This window comes from Schistocerca americana, chromosome 2 (assembly GCF_021461395.2).
Source record: "Schistocerca americana isolate TAMUIC-IGC-003095 chromosome 2, iqSchAmer2.1, whole genome shotgun sequence".
Taxonomy (NCBI): Eukaryota; Metazoa; Arthropoda; class Insecta; order Orthoptera; family Acrididae; genus Schistocerca; species Schistocerca americana.
The window spans coordinates 913,384,864-913,411,456 of record NC_060120.1 but is presented as its reverse complement, the minus strand read 5'-3'; the positions used below and the strand labels follow the sequence as shown (position 1 = coordinate 913,411,456).

The 26,593-nt window shown below is 43.3% G+C and overlaps 1 protein-coding gene across 1 annotated transcript in view; it reads right to left on the bottom strand.

Annotated features, from left to right (window-relative positions):
- LOC124594537 (probable G-protein coupled receptor CG31760) overlaps positions 1-26,593 on the bottom strand; it is a 1,575,154-nt gene that overhangs the window by 1,045,084 nt on the left and 503,477 nt on the right. Inside the window, exon 2 of the mRNA XM_047132910.1 lies at positions 1,662-1,751. The gene's annotated coding sequence lies outside the window, so the exon portion shown is untranslated. The remainder of the gene's footprint in view (positions 1-1,661; positions 1,752-26,593) is intronic.

Here is a 26,593-nt window from a genome sequence, read left to right as displayed (position 1 = left end):
CCTTATTCCTGACACCCAAATAGTCGGGATCAATACAAAATCAAAAATACCAAGAGCGCAAGATCCAACATAGCTTCAGAACAGATCTTACTTCATGCGGTTGCCTTCACAAATACAGGTATCGAAATGAAAACAAGAACGTGTAACAACATTCCCTAATCAGTACAATGATCTTCGTTAGGTGCCGGTAGCGCTAGACAACGCTGACATGCCAATGTTAACAAACCTCTAACGCAACACCATCCAACTGACAAGCCGAAACCAATTTGACCCCTTATCAGCTCCGTGACATGACTCGAACCCCCAACTACTGTCAGTGCAACTCACTTAGAATAAATACAGCGCAAATAGTATGGCGGACACATATACCGAGGGATTAACAGAACACTAGACTGAACTAGAATTAACCTTAATAATAGAGCACTAGATCTTGAGAGTCAAGGAACTAACTCCCCACCCGAAATTCTGCAACCACAGGGCGAGAGGATGAGCTACCAAAACACAGAAGTGCAAACGTACACAAATAACTACCAAAATACACCACTACACAGGTTAGCAACGATGCGTGGAGGAAGCTGCACTGTCATAATTGCACCAGTGAACAGAACAGAGGATTGCCACGGCGGTGGCCACAAGGCGGGGAAGACGACTGGATGAACTCAAGCCCAAAGGACGATCAACTTGAAACATTCACACTTAACTTCTTTTCTCCTGTCCCTCGGCGCACTTCGTCTTGTCCGGGACTGCTGTGCACAATTCTGAGCCGTCCCCAGTCGTCCCGGCAGACACCGACCCAGCCGAACTGCTCCCGGACTCAAGCTCTCGCCGAACGGCGGCTTCACCGCCCCATGATGGTTACTGTTTGTCGACGCAGGCGATGATTAGACTGCCATCCGGCTCCCGCGGACAACCAGTGAAGAGCGGACAGAGGGGGCCCCAATCAGGCCGACGTTACTCCACGTCTAGAAGTGCGGGTTCGATAACACCCGTACGCGGAAGGCAGGGTGTCGACGTCACCAGAGCAGACACGAAGGCCACTGCGCGACAGCCTCCCCCATCGTGACCGCGCTCGCCTATAAATAGTACAGGCCAAAGTGTCTGCTGCAGTAAACACGTGAGTCGGTCGTGTTACCAACCTACGGTTTCTAAGTATACCAAAGACAGAACTCGCAATCGATAGTGGGTACACTACGGGCGGGAGTTCAAACGAAAGAGCTTCATAAAAGACCAACCCTGAACAACGGCGGAAAAACGAAATAGAAGCGGAGCAATGAAAGACAGCAACGAGATGCTAGAGCCCGATCGCGCCCAAACACTGTCGATTACCAAAAATATTGACTCCACACGACGCTCAGGAAACGAGCCGTGGAAAGATGGAAGTACGCACGGCTCAGTGAGTACGCCTCACGCTAGGTTTATAGCAATCATTATTTATGTGGTTTATTCCTATACATGTGGAAAGACAGTAACGGAATAACTGAATAATTTATCAGGAAGCACCTTCTTATTTGAGATTTGCAGTACGTCACTATTTGTCGAAACGTTCTCGGTGGAGTACAGTCGCCATAGGCGTGTTACGGAGTTGAGGAGCAAGTTCTGCACAGTGAAAGAGGAAGGGGTAAGCTCCTTCCAAGTTGACAGCGCCGCCGCCGCTCGCCTACCTTGCTGCTGGTGTAGGCGGCTGCGGTGGCTTCCCTCAGGTCCCCATGGCTGCAGGCGGCTGTTTCCACTCAGTTAGGCGCCATCACTGCCTGCAACATGACATTTCAACGATTCGTAACAGCTTTGGCAAGTGATCGGCTTTACAAAAGAACTAGCAGAGCCATTGTAAATAGTCTACTAATGACTTCACCAGGAACGAGAAGTTCTTATTTTATTCCACAGGAAAATGATTATAACAACAGCATCAATGTACGGCTTGTTGTCAATTTCAGTTAAAAAAAAAAAAACAGTCACGGAATACATTGTCACAGTGTGATATTAGCCAACACTTCGACCATTGCTGCAGATGTGCTCCATACAAGTGCAACATTTTCCACAGGATCAGTACTACGTTAGTTCTAATGCATTCATCTTCAACCAGGTACGATCACTTGGTAAGAACGTGTCATAAATTATCCTTTGAATTGATGGCATGTCCTCCTCTCTCGAACCGAGCGAGGTGGCGCAGTGGTTAGACACTGGACTCGCATTCGGAAGGACGACGGTTCAATCCCGCGTCCGGCCATCCTGATTTGGGTTTTCCGTGATTTCCCCAAATCAATCCAGGCAAATGCCGGGATGGTTCCTCTGAAAGGGCACGGCCGACTTCCTTCCCCATCCTTCCCTAATCCGATGAGACCGATGACCACGCTGTCTGGTCTCCTTCCCCAAACCAACCAACCAACCTCCTCTCTCGTGTCACATGTCCAAAACTGTTTTATTGAAATCAACACTAATACAGTAAGATCCAAGAGGAAAATGATGCAATGAAGGTATCATAGTCGGTGTTCACTTCTATTGAAATTTACGGTCTGAGTGGCCTTAAGCCGGCCGAAGTGGCCGTGCGGTTAAAGGCGCTGCAGTCTGGAACCGCAAGACCGCTACGGTCGCAGGTTCGAATCCTGCCTCGGGCATGGATGTTTGTGATGTCCTTAGGTTAGTTAGGTTTAACTAGTTCTAAGTTCTAGGGGACTAATGACCTCAGCAGTTGAGTCCCATAGTGCTCAGAGCCATTTTTTTTTTGAGTGGCCTTAGCCAATGCGGAGAACTATTCACTGACGTCTCATCCATCACGCTGAACACACCTCAGTTACGAGACCCTTACACTATGGCAATGATTGTATATGAAAAACAATTTTGACAGTCACTCCATCAGGAGATAGCGTTAATTGATTCCTGAGCCCTTGCAAGTTGCTTCAACATGGAATAATTCTGCTCTGAAATCGATAGTATATAAATATGACAAATGAATACAGGTGAGTTGACAAAGAAAATGACGGAGAACTCAAAAATATTTATTTTACCTTCATGAATAGGGTTACACATTATTAATTACTTCTAAACAAGAAAACGATTTTTCATTCATTGTCCTATAATACGAATACCTATACTATGAATTCTTGCTAAGTTATGATAATGCCCTGCAACTACTAACAAGTGTTTTCCTTTAATTTTCGAATGTTTTCAGTCAAAATAATACAAGTGGAGAAAGGAAGAAGTATCCCACTCAGAATCTACAAGAGTAAGTTAAACACATGAAGAAGGAAAACTACTGTATTTCCACGACAAATGTATAGATAAATCTTCAACCAGTTTCATATCACAGATACTGAATTACATGGCTGATGGATAAAGATTAGCTTCCTTAGGGACTGTACAGGAACGTTGTAAGCTCAGCACTTTACATGATGAATAAAAATTCTGTCAAAAACAAAACACTATCGCATCCCGAAACAGATAAATGCATGAAGCAATTCGAAATTACACTGCTTCAAAACCGCTCAGTTCAGTTATGGATGTGCTAAGGACTGGTCGATATGTCTCCAGCCTCCCATTCAGGGCAGTTGATTAATAGCTTGTGTAATAAATATTAAACTTGGTCGCAGATTTGTATAACTGAGAGGTAAAAAGTCATGTACTAAGAAACAGTTTTTCTAATTTCTTAAGTACCGAGTATATCTTGAACATTGTTACTCTACATCAAATGAATGGAACTACATTTTGCGACAAATGTGTTCTTCTTGCCTCATCATTTTTTAGGTTGATAAAACTAATATTGCCGAAAAAGTGGGTTGTGTTTCTCATGTTTCGTAGATTTCATGATTATTGCTCTCAATAGCTCTAAATTTCCTTACCTGCATTCAGTTTACAGATATTCGGCTCGGTCTTGAATTTTTATTTTATGTCTCCGATTCCAATACTTGTCATGGCAATATAATTTTGGTGCCCTTTTTTATCTGTCATACTTTGTTTTGTCCTTCACTTAACACCACAAAATTTGTAAATTACATTTTTCTTTCTCTTAAGCCGTCACTTTTCTGTAAGTTTGATGGCATCCTTTATTTTCGTAGTCTTGTGCTACTCTTTTCCTCTGTACGTAGCTACTACACCCACTATAAAAAATGGTTCAAATGGCTCTGAGCACTATGGGACTTAACTACTGAGGTCATCAGTCCCCTAGAACGTAGAACTACTTAAACCTAACTAACCTACGCACATCACACTCATCCATTCCCGAGGCAGGATTCGAACCTGCGACCGTAGCGGTATCGCGGTTCCAAACTGAAGCGCCTAGAACCGCTCGGCCACTACGGCCGGCCACCCACTATCTTCCATGATGTGTTTTCCATATTATATTATCACTGCGCAACTCCCCCATTCTGTTTCATTCAACAAAAGTTACCTAATCCGTTGTGCCACAGGTATATCCCACACAATGTGTGCATTCTTCTCGTACGGGGTTTCCCGTGGGAGTGTACTATTTGTTGAAAATCTCAGGTAAGGTATACATCTAATTCTGGTTCGGTTTTTCTGTTCGTGCATTTGAGATAGGTACTCGTAAATTAGATTATTCAGGGACAAACAGAAATTTACCTTATTCACAATACTGTTAACTACAAACAGCGCACTTGAGTGCAGCTTTTGTAATCATCATCAGATAAAAGTATCTAGTGCGCCAGATGCAAGAATTTAATCAAAGTACAGCTTTATTGTTGTTGTTTCCATCTTCTGTACCCATAGAAAACTCGATTTTACATATTCTCCACAAAATCTAATGTGTTACACGTAACATCTCTGCATCATCCACAAATATTAAAGAGAAAAGAATGGTATTCCCGTTGTATTAATAATAGCGCAGGGGTTTCTTTCCTGGGTACTGATTATTACTCAGCAAACGAAACATCGGCAGACAGCCTTTTACAGCAGTACTTTGGCGTGTATCATTTAACAAGTCGTGTATGTGTGAGATGCCAGCATTTCTGAATGGTAGGCATTGCAGTGCTGGAAGATGGTAGCTGCAGTGGGATATGCGTTCACATCATTGATACTGGATAATTATAAATGCATAAGCTCAAGACCAAGTCTTCAGCAACACCATCGCAGATGAAGGCCTCGCTCCGCAGTACGGCAGCGGGTCTGCGTGGCCTGGATTCAACAAACGTTTGGTAGCTTTCTGGAAAAATGTGGCACCAGTTGTCCACCCATGGGTCAGGTAATTCACGTAATTTACGGGCTGGGGTTTTGTGAGCTTGCAGCTGGCACCCAGTACCGTACCAGATATGTTCCACCGGGTTCAAATCAAGCGAATTTGACGTCCAAGACATCAATGTGAGTCCACTATTACGCTCAGCAAATCACTGTAGCACCATGCTAGCGCTGCCACACGGACAGGTATCCTGCTGGAAGAAGCTGTGGCCGTCGAATAAGACACTGAGCATTATGTCTTTTTAAAGTGATGTCTTCTTTATAACCCATCGTTCTGTCCTTAGGTGTTAGACAAAGAGTTATTAAAACAGCACAAATGACATTTTATTATATGTATATTCTAATATAAAGATTGTAGTAGAGAAAGCGAATGATCGACTTCGTTTTATTGGGAGAGTTATAGGAAAGGGTCGTTCGTCTGTGAAGGAGACCGTGCACGGATCAGTAGTGTCACCTATTCCTGAGTACTGCTCGAGTGTTCGGGATCCCCACCCGATCATATTAAGCAAAGACATCGAAGAATTTCAGAGACGGGCTGCTAGATAGTTACAGGAAGATTCGGTCAATACACAGTCATTACGAAGATTCGTCGGGAGCTCAAATGGGAATCCATGGAAGGAAGATGATATTCCTTTCGAGGAACATTGTAGAGAAAATTTAGGGAACCGCTAGCTGAAGCTGACAGAACAAATTTACTGCCGCCAACGTACATTTCACGTGAGGACCGCGAAGATCAGAAGAAAAATTATGGTTCGTCAGGGGAATAGAGACAGTCCTTTTTCCCTCCTTATATTTGCCAGTAAAACAGAAAAGGAAACGACTAATAATGGTACAAGGTACGCTCCTCCATGCACCATACGGTGGCTTGCGGAGTATGCATGTAGATATAGTTGTTGATAACCCTACAATATATAGAAAAGCAGTCTCATTACGTGATTGATCCATATCAGTCGGCCGGGGTGGCCGAGCGGTTCTAGGCGCTACAGTCTGGAACCGCGCGACCGCTACGGTCGCAGGTTCGAATCCTGCCTCGGGCATGAATGTGTGTGATGTCCTTAGGTTAGTTAGGTTTAAGTAGTTCTAAGTTCTAGGGGACTGATGACCTCAGAAGTTAAGTCCCATAGTGCTCAGAGCCATTTGAACCATTTTTTTGATCCATCTCAGTAATGGTAGTCCTACTTCAGTGGGTATGGCAGGAATCTGTTTGCACGTCACAAAACATAATTTTTCTACAAAAACTACCTCAGGTATGATAGCAATCAACACAATACTTTCACCTGGTCCGTGAAGGAAACAAAACAAATTTAAGAGCCATCAAATCTGGTGAATGCACTTTTCATGTAGTAGATCTTGCCCAGTTTGCCCCAGGCCTTAAATCCGGTAAATGTGCTTCAAATATAGTGCATCCCACTCAATATGTCCAGTGTCCTACAAAGTCGTCAGTTACGTGTGCTCCCACATCAGCAATGAGATGTACTAGATATCTACTATGCTGGAACCAGAAGTATCTATTTACAGTAAGCAGTTTTCTTCCCGCTCTCCTACAAGTGCAAGAAAATGAAAGTTGGTCGAATTATTTCTTTATTGTTTACAAGCCCTCTCTTACACGTACCTAACCATCTTAAATATTTTATATTACCTTTATTTCGACGTAATGTTATAAGAAGTCTTATGTCTAACACAAAATCTAACACGCAAAAATAACAGTGGCGTAAGTACTGAAATCATTAACTGTTAATGACATTAAACTTGAACTTCAGAACTAACAAAGCCCTGAAAGCTTTTTCAGGTAAGGAACTGCCAGTCGGCATCAGTGGAGTCATCCAGTCACGCAGAACTGGCACATGCAGAATGTGTAGAGTAAAAACTGTAAATGTCGTGTGACTAGGGCCTCCCGTTGGGTAGACCGTTCGCCGGGTGCAACTCTTTTGATTTGACGCCACTTCGGCGACTTGCGGGTTGCTGGGGATGAAATGATGATGATTCGGACAACACAACACCCAGTCTCTGAGCGGAGAAAATCTCCGATTTAGTCGGGAATCGAATCCAGTCTTTTAGGATTGACATTCTGTCGCGCTGACCACTCAGCTACCGGGGGCGGACATGTGTAAAGTAGATGTATGCATAACTGAGTAGGTTTAAAAGCGAAGTACGGCGGTAATGCTGCACATACCCGCTACAATGTTCCAAAGAAAAGCAGCATTGGAGTATTAGGATAATTAGACTTAATGCCGAAATAATTAGTAATTACATTTAGCCGTAATTAGCTGAAGCAGCGATTGTATAATTAATTCAGGTCGTAATGCCAAAGTAGCGAGGCCGATAACAAACGAAGACCTCGCTACATTATGTACAGTTCGTAATAACTCATTGTATGCGCAGACGGTAATCTTACTATAAGCGTAAGAACTATAATGTAGATTGGAACTGAATTGTGCATACTTAGAATAACTTTTATTTACATTCTGTTTATTCCTTGTCCAAATTCGTGCAGTGTGAGGCACCAAAGTCATCAACTTGCTGAGGCACTTACTTTGAATATCCAGCTGATTACATAGCCTGTAGTAGTAGTAAGAGTGCCCTTATAAGAAGGTAGTTTTGCAACGGTAGGACGACGAGTCACTCGAAGTGGTAGAGCAACACAGACAAATATGAGTAGGGACCTGCGCTATGGAGAGGCGGCATTTAGTGAGCGAGCAGTTCTCAGAAGTATGTTGATTTTTCTTTCGGCCATAAGTTTTTTGGGTTCAGAAATGTTGTGATGAAGTCTTGTCGCCGGCGAGCTTGAGAATGTAGTTTAATATACCTTGCTTACCAGCCATAGCACTTAATCATTTAATATTTATTTGTTTACATATTTATTTGACAGCAGACCCGCAAGAGTAGCCGAGAGCGCTAACGCGCTGCTTCCTGGACCCGGGCAGGCGCGCTGGCCCCGGATCGCATCCGCCCGGCGGACTAGCGACCAGGGCCTGGTGTGCCGGCCAGCCTGGATGTGGCTTTTAGGCGGTTTTCCACATCCCGCTAGGTGAATACCAGACTGGTCCCCACGTTCCGCCTCAGTTACACGCGTCGCAGACATTTGAAGCACGTCCGCACTGTTTCGCGATTCACACTAGACACAGACAGTTGGTGTACAACTGTGGGTATGGGGTGGCGGCAGAAAGGGCATCCGGCCATCCCTAACACCAACATTGTCAAATCCGTTGTAACCACGCCGACCCTGCGATCGCTGCGGGACTATGGCGTAAGCGAAAGAAAGAAAGAAAGAAGATATTTACTTGACAGCAGTTCTCTAACCGGTTTGATGCGGCCCGTCACGAATTATTCTGTTGCGCCAATTTCATCATGTTGGAACAGCACTTGCACATGACATCGACACTTACTTCTTTTATGTATTCCAATCTCTGTCTTCCTCTACAGTTTTTACCCCCTGCAACTACCTCATTTTGGAAGTTATTCCTTGACGTCTTACATGTCCTATCATCCTGTCTCTTCTTCTTGTCAAGGTTCTCCACATTTACTTTTCTCGCTGATTCTGCAGAGAACATCGACATCCCTAAGCTTATCATTACACCTAATTCATAGAAATCTTCTCTAGCAAGATATCGAAAACACTTCGATTCTGTTATTTCCTTGTTTTCCCAAAGTCTGTGATTCAGTACGATACAATGCTAAGATCCAAACGCACATTCTCAGAAATGCCTTCCTCAAATGAAGGCCATTGTTTGATACTAGTAGATTTGTCTTGGTGATGAATGCCCTCTCTGCCAGTGATAGTCTGCTTTTTATCTCTCTTTTGCTTCTTTGGTCATAGGTAACTTAGCTTGCGGGGTAGCAGTATTATTCCACCTCGTCTACTCTGTGTTCATCAGTATTGATGTTGAGTTTATAACTAATCTCATTTGTGCTGCTCCTCATTACTTTCGTTTCCTTCATTTTGCCATCAGTCCGTATTCTGTACTCGATGAGTCATAACTTTTCATAGGATTGCGAATTGCCATTCACAATAATCAATTCATTTAATTTATTCAATGGACTTCGCCACTGGCTTGTAGTGCTATTATAACTGGGATATGTGTAACATAAGAATAACTGCTACTTAAAATTTAATACTTCCGTGTGGACTACATGTTCGATGGTTACTCAAATCGACCTCCTCATGTGTAATCAGTGAACCATTCCCATTTTAGAAATTACCTATGGTAAGCAGTGTTATCACATTTAATACTTCTTTTGGGGTTGGCGAGCTGTATTAGCAGCAAGAAAGGCCAGAACAGTTGAAAGCTATACCTAAAAAACAGTTTATTTTCATTAAGTAAAATAACGAAGACAAATTATCAGACAGGTGAGTTTCAAACATGGGCAGGGGCAGTAATGGACTTAACTGAAGAAGTGGCAGAGAAAGGTAAGAAAAGGAACGTGACAGGACACAAGTACTGAAGAGAGCCAAAACGGAGGCGTATTGGTTGTGGAACGAAACGTGAAAGAAGCGTAGCTAGGAAGGGTCGGGAGCATTAGCTTAACTGTTCTAAATTTTATTTAAAAAAGCGGATGAAGTGTCACTAGAAGCCTTCCTAAGAGACAATCTCCATTCTTTCCGAACTGACTATGCAAATGTAGGCGAGATGTGGCTCAAATTCAAAGATATAGTAGCAACAGCAATTGAGAGATTCATACTTCATAAATAGGTAAGAGATGGAACTGATCCCCCATGGTACACAAAACAGGTCCGAACGCTGTTGCAGAGCCAACGGAAAAAGCAAGCGAAGTTCAGAAGAACGCGAAATCCCGAAGATTGGCTAAAATTTACAGACGCGCGAAATTTGGCACGAACTTCAATGCGAGATGCCTTCAATAGGTTCCACAACGAAACATTGTCTCGAAATTTCGTAGAAAATCCGAAGAAATTCTGGTCGTATGTAAAGTACACAAGCAGCAAGACGCAGTCAATACCTTCGCTGCGCAGTGCCGACGGTACTGTTACCGACGACTGTGCCGGTAAAGCGGAGTTATTGAACGCATTTTCCGAAATTCCTTCACCAGGGAAGACGAACAGCTGCTAGCATGAGTTTCTCAGAAGTAGATACCTTAGGGGTTGCGAAGCAACTCAAATCGCTTGATATGGGCAAGTCTTCAGGTTCACATTGTATACAGATTAGGCTCCTTTCAGATTACGCTGATACATTAGCTCCCTACTTAGCAATCATATACAACCGCTCGCTCACCGATAGATCTGTACCTACAGATTGCAAAATTGCGCAGGTGGCCCCAGTGTTTAAGAATGGTAGTAGGAGTAATCCATCGAACTACAGACTTATATCATTGACGTCGGTTTGCAGTTGGGTTTTGGAGCATATACTGTATTCAAACATCATGAATCACCTCGAAGGGAACGATCTATTGATACGTAATCAGCATGGTTTCAGAAAACATCGTTCCTGTGCAACGCAGCTAGCTCTTTAATCGCACGGAGTAATGGCCGCTACCGACAGGGGATCTCAAGTTGATTCCGTATTTCTCGATTTCCGGAAAGCTTTTGACACCGTTCCTCACAAGTGACTTCTAATCAAGCTGCGGGCCTATGTGGTATCGTCTCAGTTGTGCGACTTGATTCGTGATTTCCTGTCAGGAAGGTCGCAGTTCGTAGTAATAGACGGCAAATCATCGAGTAAAACTGAAGTGATATCAGGTGTTCCCCAGGGAAGCATCCTGGGACCTCTGCTGTTCCTGATCTATATAAATGACCTGGGTGACAATCTGAGCAGTTCTCTTAGGTTATTCGCAGATGATGCTGTAATTTACCGTCTAGTAAGGTCATCCGAAGACCGGTATCATTTGCAAAGCGATTTAGAAAAGATTGCTGTATGGTGTGGCAGGTGGCAGTTGACGCTAAATAACTAGAAGTGTGAGGTGATCCACATGAGTTCCAAAAGAAATCCGTTGGAATTCGATTACTCGATAAATAGTACAATTCTCAAGGCTGTCAATTCAACTAAGTGCCTGGGTGTTACAATTACCAACAACTTCAGTTGGAAAGACCACATAGATAATATAGAGGGGAAGGCGAGCCAAAGGTTGCGTTTCATTGGCAGGACACTTACAAGATGCAACAAGTCCACTAAAGACACAGCTTACACTACACTCGTTCGTCCTCTGTTAGAATATTGCTGCGCGGTGTGGGATCCTTACCAGGTGGGACTGACGGAGGACATCGACAGGGTGCAAAAGATGGCAGCTCTTTTTGTATTATCACGTAATGGGTGAGAGGGTGTGGCAGATATGATACGCGAGTTGGGATGGAAGTCATTAAAACAAAGACATTTTTCGTCGCGGCGAGATCTATTTACGAAATTTCAGTCACCAGCTTTCTCTTCCGAATACGAATATATTGTGTTGAGCCCAACCTACATAGGTAGGAATGATCATCAAAATAAAATAAGAGATCAGAGCACGAACAGAAAGGTTTAGGTGTTCGTTTTCCCCGCGCGCTGTTCGGGAGTGGAACGGTAGAGAGATAGTATGATTGTGATTCGATGAACCCTCTGCCAAGCACTTAAATGTGAATTGCAGAGTAATCATGTAGATGTAGATGTAGAAATCGAGAAATGGCCATATATGATAATTTACTTAGATAAAAGTTTCCAGACTGGCAAAAATGGGCTTCGACTTTTCATAAGCACGTCGAAATGTGTGGAAGACATAAGAGTTGTTTGTTAAAGATACAGACAGCAACAGATGGGCTATGGTTGTCGCTGTGATACTAGATAAGCATGACTTTGTGTTGCCATTATGACGAGACGACAATTCTGAGGTTGCATGCTGGGGGCACGTCAACTATAGAGACGATGAAGTAGACTAAGCGCATAGTGTTCAGCTAAGTTAAGCGGCCAAAATCACGCTACCTGGAAATATGAAGTAGTTTAGGATTATCCGCTCAGATGCTATGATTCACTTCCACAGAATTCTGCGCTCCGCACGTACCTTCGTAGTAATTGCTTTCCGACACTGTTAAAATTACGTACAGTATGTGTCGCGAACCATCGCACTCAACATACACGATTCGGATAACTGATAGTGATGTGATGACCGGTGTTGTACAAACGTAAAACGAATAAAATAAGAATAACTGCTACTGGCGGAGTTAAATCATTTAAACAAATCATTCCAGCAGCAGACCCAGTCTCAACTGCGTGATGGAATTTTGTCAGCATTGAAAGGGATGATTCCGACCACTCAGATCCGTTCAGCATCTCCTGCACTACCTCCACGTCTCCATACGAAGTCGAAAATTTAACCAAAACCAAATTTTGGCAATGGAGGCTGAGGGCTTGTTGTGTATAATTGAACTAAATCGTTACTTTAATAAAAAAGAAATAGTACATATTATTTCCTGTTCAAAAAACCCCACGAAGACTTATACACATAGCCCATTCCCTTGTTATTTTTTAACTGTACGCAACTGCTCAAATTTATAATAGATATCGCCAGCTGTTCTGTTGACCGACCTGCTGTATCCTATACAACTGGTAGCGGGAAAATTACTAAACTGACGAACCGATTCCACAGATCGAACGTGAGGAGAGGGGCTAGTGTAATTGTTTAATACAAACCATACAAAAATGCACGGAGGTACGTTTTTTAACACAAATCTACGTTTTTTTAAATGGAACCACGTTAGTTTTGTTAGCACATCTGAACGTATAAACAAATACGTAATCAGTGCCGTTTGTTGCATTGTAAAATGTTAATTACATCCGGAGATATTGTAACCTAAAGTTGACGCTTGAAACCTCCGACGTTCAGTTGCGTGTTGTAACAAACACGGGCCACGGGCGTTTCATAGGACGTGGAGGACGCATAAATTGGCCAGCCCGTTCTCCTGATCTTACACCTCTGGACTTCTTTCTGTGGGGTACGTTAAAGGAGAATGTGTACCGTGATGTGCGTACAACCCCAGAGGATATGAAACAACGTATTGTGGCAGCTTGCGGCGACATTACACCAGATGTACTGCTGCGTGTACGACATTCATTACGCCAGAGGTTGCAATTGTGTGCAGCAAATGATGGCCACCACATTGAACATCTATTGGCCTGACATGTCGGGACACACTGTATTCCACTCCGTAATTGAAACCGGAAACCACGTGTGTACGTGTACCTCACCCCTCATGGTAATGTACGTGGGCGTCAGTGAAAAAGACCAGTAAAAAGGTGTTAGCATGTGGACGTAATGTGCTGTTCCAGTCTCTTCTGTACCTAAGGTCCATCATCGTTCCCTTTTGGATCACTACGTAATTCGCTGCTCTCCGATACACTCGATCGAACAGCGGAGGAGTGGTACTCAAGCGTCAACATAGGTTACAATATCTCCGGATGTAATTAACATTTTACAATGAAACAAACGGCACTGACTACGTATTTGTTTATATGTTCAGATGTGCTAACAAAACTAACGGGATTCCATTTAAAAAAACGTAGGTTTGTGTTAAAAAACATACTTCCGTGCATTTTCTTATGGTTTGTATTAACCAATTACACTAGCCCCTCTCCTCACGTTCGGTCTGTGGAATCGATTCGTCAGTATTTGATGATGTGGTTTACGAAATATATCCAGCGGTAATGTTAGGTGACTCACCCTGTATATATATATATTCTCCTCCAGCAATGGTCCTGTAACATAATGTCGTCCGAGCCGCGCACACGGGCTGAGCAGTAGAGTATTTTTTTCTTTTTGTTCACATAGCTCCATGGTTCAGAAATCCACAGCCTACTGTACATCAAATAAGTGCTTCATATATTCTTCAACGTTTCGTGAACACAAGCAAATAACATTGCAACAGGATGACGCGCGATATTCGACTTAAGCAAACTATAGCTACAACAACTCAACCTTAAAGATTCTTTTACATTGTGTTCAATCGTTATTAGGGATAGTTAGGTCTAAATAGGTCGCTTCTAACATCGTTTTTGCTGTAAGACGCCAATACCCCAAGGATATTCCACCACAATGGGGAATAAAGAACAGGAAATTAATGTAAACATAAACAAATGTGTGACTAGTCGTTGATAGCCTTCGGAAGATGAACCCGCCGGTTCGATACTGGAAGGGACGCAATTTTTGTACATAAATAGCATTCTCAGTGCTGATAGGTTGCTGTTTCCTTCCTTGCAACAATCAACCTGTATTTTGTGCACAGAAACGCTCTCAAGATGTCAGTTTTCGACAGAAGACAACATCTCTTCGTTCTGAACAGAAAAATGTAGCCCATTTCATAAACAGTATCGTAAATCTGTCCCTTATTAACGTTAAGAACAGGCTTTTTAGAGGTATGGATCATAAGTGAAGTTCAGATTTTCTTATATGATTTTGACATGAGTTAGGGACATTAAAGCGATTTTCTATAGCTGTGGAGAGCGAGCCGCTATGATCGATTCCTGGAGACAGAACTAATCGTGACAAAGCAGCATCTTTGAATCTGAACCGTCAGATGGAAACTACTTTTAATTAGACTACGTTTGAAGTTAAAAAAATTATTCCATTTTAAAGTATCTGCAACTTAGATTTGTTATTCGCTTACGCAGTACGTCCATTACCATATGAAACGAAATATTTACAGTTGTTTTTGAGATAGACACTTGCGTATTGTTTGTAAGCCGCTATCTTCGGTGGGTATACAAGCCACCCCAGAGGCAGCTACAGACCAGGGGCTTACCTTGTGTCGCAGGAGACAAAGCTTCCAGCTCAGCGATGCGTTATGTCCCGCCAAGCGTAATCGCATCGCTCGCCTTGGAGGTACGCAGGCGTACACCGTCTGCGCTCCCGTTTGTTACGCGGACAGCCCGTGCAAACATCCTGCTTGCAGTACGCAGGCGTTGTGTGCGATTCCCCTCAAGTGATGGAGTTTTACCCAGCATAACACTGCCAGCCAACACACGGTATTTCCTTTCGTTTAAGTCGGTTCTATGGTACACATAGAACCTCTCTTTCGGTCCGTAAATATCGTTCAGTCTTAAATGTATGAGGAAATTACAGGTGTGTACCGAGAAGTGATGAAGAACGCTTTTACTCTTCACAAAAACAAATATACGCTGTGGACAAAACTGGATGACATACACTATGTACAAGAAGAATGACGGAACAATAAGAATCTTGTACGTGGACGACACAGCGGGGGAAACAAAAGAATTATTCAGAACTGGGATTAAAATTCAGGGTTAAAGGTTGTCAAAGGTAAGCTTCACTGGTAACACACCTAAACACTGTGAAACTGAGAAATAAATGCAAGGTCTGTTGAATTAAACGGAAAATCTACTAACTACAGAGTAAGGACTGCGAATAAACTAAAGGAGGAAGAGAGTATGACGATCAGCAGAAACACCACATACGATAATCTGATGAGTCCCGTGAGTTACCACAAAATCAGAAGTAAACCCTGGCCGTGCAACTGCTTCCAATTGTCGAAGAAATTCGGTAAGTCGGAGCTCAGAAACATCATCTTCATTTTCTTCTCTTTTATCAATCCCAAAGGAAACCAAAGGTACCACAGGTACGAGGGGAGAGAAAAATACGGCTTGCCATCTGAATTCATCATTTCAGGTCTCTATGTACAAGTGAAACCCTCAAACCCAGAAGAAGATGTATCTTTATCATCACCTGAAGCTGTGTCAGAGGAAAAGAAACGTACCTTTTCGTTTCTGGAACATTAAGTATTACGACCCTAGATCTGTGAAGAAAGGAGAATGGATCAGGTATTATGAGTACAAGGTGTATCTTCACGAAAATGTGTGGCGGCTGCTGGTCGTAAACGATAGCGCTGGTTGAAATGAATGTCACAACCGCTGGAACAGTTAAAATGTGTAATCTTTCATAATGCCTACAACTGTATGACATTTTACAGTGGTTCATGTAGCTCCCCTAACATTGAAACAGCCCCAATAATTTGTAATTATTCCGTTGTTTCAACATTTTAAATTTAGCTATTTACTGTGAATAAGTATATATTCCGAAGCAATGTACCTTTATCATACAAAACTTGTAACTACAATGTTTTCACCATTACAATTTAACAAGCATAGTAAACTATTTACTAGCCCTCTGGGGCCGAAAAATAGGAAATGATTCATTTAATCCCAACTTACCCTATATACACAGTGTATATAATCACAAAGTGTAAAGTAACACACACACACACATACACACACACACACACACACACACACACACACACACACACACACACACACACTAAATTCCTGTGCTGTTATCTTATTCTAACGATTTACTGCAAGCACGATCCTCTGGCAAACAACCTAATGTAATCACGGTCAGTTAAATACACTCCTGGAAATTGAAATAAGAACACCGTGAATTCATTGTCCCAGGAAGGGGAAACTTTATTGACACATTCCTGGGGTCAGATACATCACATGATCACACTGACAGAACCACAGGCACATAGACACAGGCAACAGAGCATGCACAATGTCGGCACTAGTACAGTGTATATCCACCTTTCGCAGCAATGCAGGCTGCAATTCTCCCATGGAGACGATCGTAGAGATGCTGGATGTAGTCCTGTGGAACGGCTTGCCATGCCATTTCCACCTGGCGCCTCAGTTGGACCAGCGTTCGTGCTGGACGTGCAGACCGCGTGAGACGACGCTTCATCCAGTTCCAAACATGCTCAATGGGGGACAGATCCTGAGATCTTGCTGGCCAAGGTAGTTGACTTACACCTTCTAGAGTACGTTGGGTGGCACGGGATACATGCGGACGTGCATTGTCCTGTTGGAACAGCAAGTTCCCTTGCCGGTCTATGAATGGTAGAACGATGAGTTCGATGACGGTTTGGATGTACCGTGCACTATTCAGTGTCCCCTCGACGATCACCAGTGGTGTACAGCCAGTGTAGGAGATCGCTCCCCACACCATGATGCCGGGTGTTGGCCCTGTGTGCCTCGGTCGTATGCAGTCCTGATTGTGGCGCTCACCTGCACGGCGCCAAACACGCATACGACCATCATTGGCACCAAGGCAGAAGCGACTCTCATCGCTGAAGACGACACGTCTCCATTCGTCCCTCCATTCACGCCTGTCGCGACACCACTGGAGGCGGGCTGCACGATGTTGGGGCGTGAGCGGAAGACGGCCTAACGGTGTGCGGGACCGTAGCCCAGCTTCATGGAGACGGTTGCGAATGGTCCTCGCCGATACCCAGGAGCAACAGTGTCCCTAATTTGCTGGGAAGTGGCGGTGCGGTCCCCTACGGCACTGCGTAAGATCCTACGGTCTTGGCGTGCATCCGTGCGTCGCTGCGGTCCGGTCCCAGTTCGACGGGCACGTGCACCTTCCGCCGACCACTGGCGACAACATCGATGTACTGTGGAGACCTCACGCCCCACGTGTTAAGCAATTCGGCGGTACGTCCACCCGGCCTCCCGCATGCCCACTATACGCCCTCAAAAAAATGGCTCTGAGCACTATGGGACTCAACTGCTGAGGTCGTTAGTCCCCTAGAACTTAGAACTAGTTAAACCTAACTAACCTAAGGACATCACAAACACCCATGCCCGAGGCAGGATTCGAACCTGCGACCGTAGCGGTCTTGCGGTTCCAGACTGCAGCGCCTTTAACCGCACGGCCACATCGGCCGGCTATACACCCTCGCTCAAAGTCCGTCAACTGCACATACGGTTCACGTCCACGCTGTCGCGGCATGCTACCAGTGTTAAAGACTGCGATGGAGCTCCGTATGCCGCGGCAAACTGGCTGACACTGACGGCGGCGGTGCACAAATGCTGCGCAGCTAGCGCCATTCGACGGCCAACACCGCGGTTCCTGGTGTTTCCGCTGTGCCGTGCGTGTGATCATTGCTTGTACAGCCCTCTCGCAGTGTCCGGAGCAAGTATGGTGGGTCTGACACACCGGTGTCAATGTGTTCTTTTTTCCATTTCCAGGAGTGTATAAAGGGTGAGTCACTAACTATTTCCACAAGGAATAACTCCGAAAGTATGATGGGAGCTGAAAGGTTTGTAGGACAAAACTTGCATGGGCAAATGGGGGTCATAATATGACGTTGGTTTTTTGTTGCTAGGTGGGGTCGCTTCAGAGATATGAAGTTCAAATTTATTTTCTTAAATGGGATGCTATAGTTTGGTACTTATTTTCTGATAGCGTCTATCGAGACGATTTCAATGAAGTGTAAAAGTAAGGAGTTTGAAGGTCAACGAATGTCAGAAAGGTGTCATGAACGTCCATTTACAGAAGGTGTTCGAAGTGCTGACCACTGGTATCAAAGCAGTGCTGCAGTCTTCTTATCATGGATTGAGTGGTATTCCTTATCACTTCGGCACTTATCGAAGCACCTGCTCTAACAATTCACTCTCGCATATCTTCAGGTGTAGTTGGAACGTCTTTATAAACAATGTGTATTACGAATCCAGAGGCTTCAAGTCTGGCGAACGTGCCGGCCACGACACATTTCCTCCGCATTCATTCCAACGATTTGGGACTTGTCTCTCCAACTGATTTGTAGCCATCACCAAACAATGTGCCGGACTCCCATCGAGTTGATACCACTTTCTGTTCATTGTTCCTAAAGGTATTTCTTACAATAACAGACCTAATGTCTGTTGCAGGAATATGGTGTATGTACTTCCTACCATTAAGATTTTCATCGATGAAATAAGGGTGTATCATTCTGTCCTCCAGAATTCCACACCATACATTCACCGACCACGGTTTCTGGTGTGCAACTTACCAAGCCAATATGGATATTCAGTAGCCCAATGATGCATAATATGCAAATTAACATTTCCATGGTTCGTGAATGTAGCATCGTCAGTAAATAGAATCAAATTAATAAATGTGTCACCCTTCTGAATCTGAAGTTGAGCTCACCGGCAAAATTCAAGGTGACGTATACAATCCGTATCAGCTAATACGTGGTGGAGACTGATATGGTAAGGATGATATTTATGACGATGCAGAGCACGAACAATGCTACTCAGGCTCATACTAGATTCCTTTGCGATTTGACGCGAACTAACACAAGGATCTCGAACCACAGTGGCAAGAGTACCAATTTCCGTTTCCTCGTTAGTAACTTTCCTTTGACGGCTACGTTTCCATGCGTTAAAGATCCAGTTGTTCTCCATTTATCATACACGTATTTAAATGTACGACGTGTAGGATGAGTACGTTGAGGATATCATTCGGCATGTAAGTCTCTAGCTATCACTGAATTTATTTGACTTTCTCTGTAAATGAGAAGCATATCGACTTGTTCTTCGAAGGAATAAATCATTCACATTCGCTTGGTTCGACGATACTAGTCATACCGTTCCTATTAGTGCTGTGTTGCGAAATCGTCGAATAATGTTTACATGTCAATGACACGTTAGATGGATACGCCGTATTCGGCGAATATTTGCTATTTGCACGATATACGAAAGAGAATTTTCGGAGGCCGGCCGCTGTAGTCGCGCGGTTCTAGGCGCTTCAGTCCGGAACCATGCAGCTGCTACGGTCGCAGGTTCGAATCCTGCCTCGGGCATGAGTGTGTGTGATGTCCTCAGATTAGTTAGGTTTAAGTAGTTCTATGTCTAGGGGACTGATGACTTCAGATGTTAAGTTCCATAGTGGGGGGTGGTAGGGAAGTAAAGGGACCAAATTACATGGTCATCAGTTCCCTTAAGTCCCATAGTGCTTAGAGTCATCTGAACCATTTGAATAATTTTCGGAGCATGTGCTTCGATAAGTGCAGAAACGATAAGGAATACGACTCAATCCTTGATAAGAAGATTGCAGCACTGCATTGATACCAATGATCATCACTTCGAACACCTGTATGAGGATGTTCATGCCACCTTTTTGACGTTCGTTGACCTTCAAAGACCTTACTGTTACACATCACTGGAGTCGTCTCGATAGCCGCTATCACAAAATAAGTATCAAACTACAGCATACCATCAAAAAAAAAGTACAAAATAGACCTTCAGATCTCTGATGCGACCCCACCTAGCAACAAAAAAATAAACGTTATATTATGGCCTTGTTGTCCCGTGCAACATTTGTGCTACAAACTTTTCAACTACTATCATACGTTAGGTGTTATTCTAGGTGGCAATAGTTCTTGATTCACTCTGTAGAACGCGAATTACCTTCTAACGTTAACGCCACAGGGAAGATTTTCGCATTAAACGGTTCAAATGGCTCTGAGCACTATGGGACTTAACATCTATGGTCATCAGTCCCCTAGAACTTAGAACTACTTAAACCTAACTAACCTAAGGACATCACACAACACCTAGTCATCACGAGGCAGAGAAAATCCCTAACCCCGCCGGGAATCGAACCCGCATTAAATAATCAGATGTGTAATATCACTGGTTCAGAAACTCAGTAACATAATTTAGTAAAGAATTCGATGAGAAAGCCTTCAAGGGTCTGGGAAACGCCTCTTTTTGCCAAATGATGATTTATCTTTGTGACCACGAACTGCCCTCATTCGCATATTTTTAAGAGACTGTATGTGGGTGATAGCGTCACGCAAAGTGTGAAGGTATGCCGTATCGCAGCTGGCGCCTTGACAATCAGTACAATAGAAATCGGTTTCTAGTTCGGTGCTGGTGTGCAGTGGGGTGAACAGAGTTGGACAAGTGATTGGAACAGTCCACTGGCCAAAAGAAGTTAAATGAAGCGGAAGTGCCAAAGAGGGACGGAAGAAGACTGTTAATCGGAGCGGAAAGCAGGGAGGTTCAGGCGCGACTGACATCATAGCGTTTCCCTCAGCACGATAATTGCGTAAATATGGCAAAGACGAAAAGTGTACATTGCGACGCATACAGATATGCGAGTATGGCAGGCGTACTTGGTCGAAGCAATACTACTCCTACTACGACTGACCAATAGTACTTTTATTTGATCAAATGTTGTACACACTTTACGTATAATAGAGATGAAATAGGCTATGGAGAGCACCTGCCTGAATTTCCGAAACGGGTTGAATAATGCACCACGGCCGACAACTAACCAAAACCCGATCACATGTACTATCTCCATAAACACGATTAGCTCAATGAATACTTGACTAACTGATCCATGTAAGTTACACTGGACACCAGAAGTTTTGCTGAAGAGAAAGTAATAACGGGTGATGGCCGACGAAGCGTAATTCGAAGTCCATTGATCTCAGTACACATAAATGATTTATCAGATACGATTATCAGCATTACAAGATTTGTCTCTGTTGTCTACAGGAAATTACAGAAGTCAGTTGATCGAAAGAAATTCACAAAGACTTTGAAAATATTTACATTTTATGTTATGAATGGTAGGTCTCTAAAAAGATGGACAAGTGCAAGGAAAGTTCATAAGAAATCATAGCATCTGATTACAAGACTGGTGGTGAACATATTGAGCACGTCACATTGTATAAATATTTAGCGGTAGTATGAAATGGGATGACAAGGTAAATTAATTTATGAGACAAGGTGAATCTTTTGAGTGGGTTATTGGAAGATGCAATGCATCAGAAACATGAAGTCGAGTACAAGAGGCTAGTGCGAACAACAATGGGCTATTGTCACAGCGTTTGTAATCCTTATCAAGTAATCACGATGACAGACGTCGAACGAATTCAGACGCTGGCTGTTAGGATCGTAATAGGTCGTTATTGCCCATACGAAAATATGAGAGAAATGCAATGCTAGCGGAGGTTAGCCTGTAGGGTAGATTTAGAAAACCTGTATCCGAAGGAAACCGTGTGACCATTATGCTTTATACCACAAGGCTCTGAACAGATTTCCTTATTTAAATCGAATGACACGATTTCGGGAACGAGACCTCAAAACAGCCAGGAAGGAATCCATAGTTCCGGAGAGGGAATACACTCACAGTCGAGGTTAAACAAGCTGATATGGGCAATAGAAGAAACGCACGCATTGGATATTATAGTCCTTGGAATGAAATGTAAGCAACCACGAATGATTTGTCCATCTGATATTCCAGCAGTAGTCGTACAACGCTCCACGGTATCGTAAATAATCACAATTGATACTGTCCGGGGGGGTAGTCCAGAATCCGTTACAAACGCCACCCAGCAACAGGCTGCGGAAAACGTGGCGACCACTCAGACCACTGCCACGGCACGCTCCCTGTAGCTCCGCCAGCCGACCATATTCGTCAGGTCTTCTCCCTTAAACCAACATACTACTACCGTAGTCCATATGACCCTTGCACATCTTCAGTTCTACTTCATTTCAATTTTTCATCCATTATCTATGAATAGGGATATATTGCCCTTATTTTGAGCAACGTTTCAGACATACATGATATTCATACTTTGATATGTAAAAACATTACAGCTTTATTGTTGCATTATAACTGGCCATTTACTTAAATATACGACATTACAGTTTATTATGCTGAATGCAACTTTATATTCTACGTTCATACTCAATTTTACCATTGTAATAAACAAGCAAAATCTAACGGTCCTTTTGTTCTGCACACATTGTCTGTGATGTGACACCCATATTCAATGCTGGTTCTCTTCAGTGTACAATTTCTTTATCCGATCACAGTGCAACACACATAAGGTCTGATAACATATTTCACAAGTATAAACCTGTCACTGTTTATATATAGTAGTTGTTTATCTTCGCCATTCAGTGAAGTGCCTTACCAGAATCTATTCTACGAAGTTTTACTTCTCTTTTCGACGTTTAAATTAATTTCATCCCTCTAGCTCGCATACTTTGTACAGCATCTGCAATTAACACTTGATTACTCTAACGTTTATGAAACTAATGTGTTTGTTACTTATGTGAAGCTTGGGTCACGTTTTGCAAATTTTGAGCTTACCATAAAACATACAACGGTGGGTTCGAGCAGTATCCCTAGAATGTAACAGAACTCACACATTTCAAATGGCTCTGAGCACTATGGGACTTAACTGCTGAGGTCATTAGTCCCCTAGAACTTAGAACTACTTAAACCTAACTAACCCAAGGACATCACAAACATCCATGCCCGAGGCAGGATTCGAACCTGCGACCGTAGCGGTCTTGCGGTTCCAGACTGCACCGCCTTTAACCGCACGGCCACTTCGGCCGGCTCACACATTTCGTTTGGTATTAACTTCAAACTTATTTCATGTACATTTCTGGAAAAGTCAAAAAGAAAAAAAAATCATATGTAAGTGTACCGAATTTTGAACGAAAATATTTCTTTTTATTAGTGCACAAAACCAATAACTACATAAAGAAAAGCCCCTGCGGAAAAGCAAGAAAATCTGTAACACACATCTGAAGATGGATTTCTAATGTATCCGAAACAGGTAATGGTTCAATTTAAATAAACTATTGTAAACCATACTCAAGGCCGGTCGCTGTTTTTAAATTATATTTAAATTATATAATTTATATACAGGTTAACTATGAATGAATCACTTTTTTTCAAAGTTCTATCTTTTCCAACGTATTATATGTTCAGTTTTGATTGGTGCGTCGCAGAGTTTATATTGTGTCCACCAGTTGGTGATACGAGCGCAGTGCTTTGACATATTGGCGACAGAGCAAGAAAAGTTGGAAATATGCAACACGTTTGTTATAATAGTGCAGCATGCATTCAGAAGGAAGTATGGAAAAGAACCGCCATGTAAACAGAGCGGTGTGCGTTGGTATCGACAATTTAGTGACAGAAAAGTACCAGCTCCCCAAGTGTGCCAGATAGACCATAGAGAGACTGAGGAAAAGTTTCTTACACAGTACAAAACATCAACGGCCTGCGCAAGTCACAAAGGTTAAATTTACAGCCGGCGCCTTCAATTTTGCATCACAGTCCAAGAAGTGCTTGAGAATGAGCATTTCGCCTCCGAGCAGATATCCAGCAACGAAGCAACCTTCCATTATTTGTAAAGGTAAATCGCCAGAATGTGAGAAGATGAGACACTAAAAGTCCTCATGAAATTCTGGTGCATGAACGTAAGCCGCCGAAGGTCAATGGTTTTTGTGCAGTATCACAGACGAAGCAATATGGTCTTCTACAAGAAGACTGTGACGGGTACGTTTCACCTTGATATGTAGCAGCTGTGATTTCTTCCACAACTGACTGCTGCTTCCGAATTTCACTTTCCCTTGAGACGGGACACCCCGTTACTCGAGCACCGACGTTCGTCACTACCTGAAACAGGAACTCAAAAAAATGGTTCAAATGGTTCTGAGCACTATGCGACTTAACTTCTGAGGTCATCAGTCGCCTAGAACTGAGAACTAATTAAACCTAATTATTCTAAGGACTTCACACACATCCATGCCCGAGGCAGGATTCGAACCCGCGACCGTAGCGGGCGCTCGGTTCCAGACTGTAGCGCCCAGAACCACGCGGCCACTCCGGCCGGCGAAAGAGGAACTCCCGAGTGCTGAAGATAATTGGCTCTGTTCTCTGGACCCTGCTGGTTGCCTGGACTAACGCATTGTACCTTTTTCCTTTGTAAGGTACGCTTAGAACACTGGAACATACACAGAAGGCATCAGTGCTGATGGAACGAACTTGACTACCGCGCCAATTAAACCAAGTTGCCTCAAAGCAGAAAGAACAATAATCTTTTTCAAGTCAGACATTTGTAAAGTGCAAAATGGAAACTTGGTGACTTCGTGATTCTATTCATACATCAGTCCTGTATATACAAGGTGATCCAGAATACACAGTTATTCGTGTTGTAGAGAGTGCTCGGGACAACAATATTTGGTATTAAACTCATGTCTGGAGATAAGTCGTTCGGAAGATAAACGATGGAAGGCGATACACATTCACATAGGCGGGTGTCGGGTATCACGTAATGTCTTGTGTGACATCATGTAACGTGTCATCAGACGTTCACACACATCACCTGCAGAGGTTGTAGGCATTTGGTCAATCTGATTTTGCATCACATGCCGATTACTGCTCACGGCTTATACACCGTTGTGTCGACGTTCCAGAACTCCTCGGAACAATCTTTTCACAACAAACGGTCTGCTCAACCGCCGTAACACCAAATCTGAGCTGAATAAAACCCTTACGTCAAACACACCTCTATGGATTTCAAAGTCGTTTCTGTAACAGTGTGTGAGCTGGTATTATTCACGGTTGTCTGATTCGCCCATATATGCTGCCGACCAGTCTAACGGGTCACAGGTACTTGGTCTTCAAGCAGAATGTACTAATGCAGTATTTGGAGAACGTGCCATTGCATATCCGTCGGACGACGTGGTACCAACACGATGGTGCTCCAACCCGTTCTTCACGCGACGTCCTTCAACAAACATTCGAGGACAAGTCGATAGGCCGCTGTGGACAGATTCATTGGGCACTACGATAGCCCGAATTAACATCTCTGCTTTCCTGTGGGGCTGCTTGAAGAAGATTGCTTGCTCACGTGGATTCACAGGACGATCTCCTTGCCCGTGTAATGGCTGCAGGGGAGGCCATTCAGGACACTCCAGGACTTTTGGACCACGTGTTTGTTAACATTCACGGTGGAACGAACTGGTTGACACAGCGTATCTTTTGACGTTTGTAGAGCACAGACCTTGCTGTAGCCTACCACAGAGTGTGAAGGAGAAACGACTACCACCCTGTTCAGGCCTTTGGACATTCTACTTTTCTGACGATAGATTCAAACTATACTGAAATTTACGAAATACTTAATATATCCCAATAACTTTCAGAAAGTCGACGATATCAACCGTCACTTAAACAATAACAAACCATTTTTCCTCGGCAGTCAGATATCACCGTAGGACGGTTGTCCAGTGGGGGAGCTTTGATTTAAATATCTTCAGTATGGCTACTACAGTAGTACAAGTTTATATGCCAACTAGCTCTGCAGATGATGAAGAAATAGATGAAATGTATGACGAGGTAAAAGAAATTATTCAGGTAGTGAAGGGAGACGAAAATTTAATAGTCATGGGTGACTGGAATTCGTCAGTAGGAAAAGGGAGAGAAGGAAACATAGTAGGTGAATATGGATTGGGGATTGTACAATTTTGCACAGAGCATAACTTAATCATAGCTAACACCTGGTTCAAGAATCATAAAAGAAGGTTGTATACCTGGAAGAATCCTGGAGATACTAAAAGGTATCAAATAGATTATATAATGGTAAGACAGAGATTTAGGAACCAGGTTTTAAATTGTAAGACATTTCCAGGGGCAGATGCGGATTCTGACCACAATCTATTGGTTATGAACTGCAGATTGAAACTGAAGAAAGTGCAAAAAGGTGGGAATTTAAGGAGATGGGACCTGGATAAATTGAAAGAGCCAGAGGTTGTAGAGAGTTTCAGGGAGAGGATAAGGGAACAATTGACAGGAATGGGGGAAGGAAATACAGTAGAAGAAGAATGGGTAG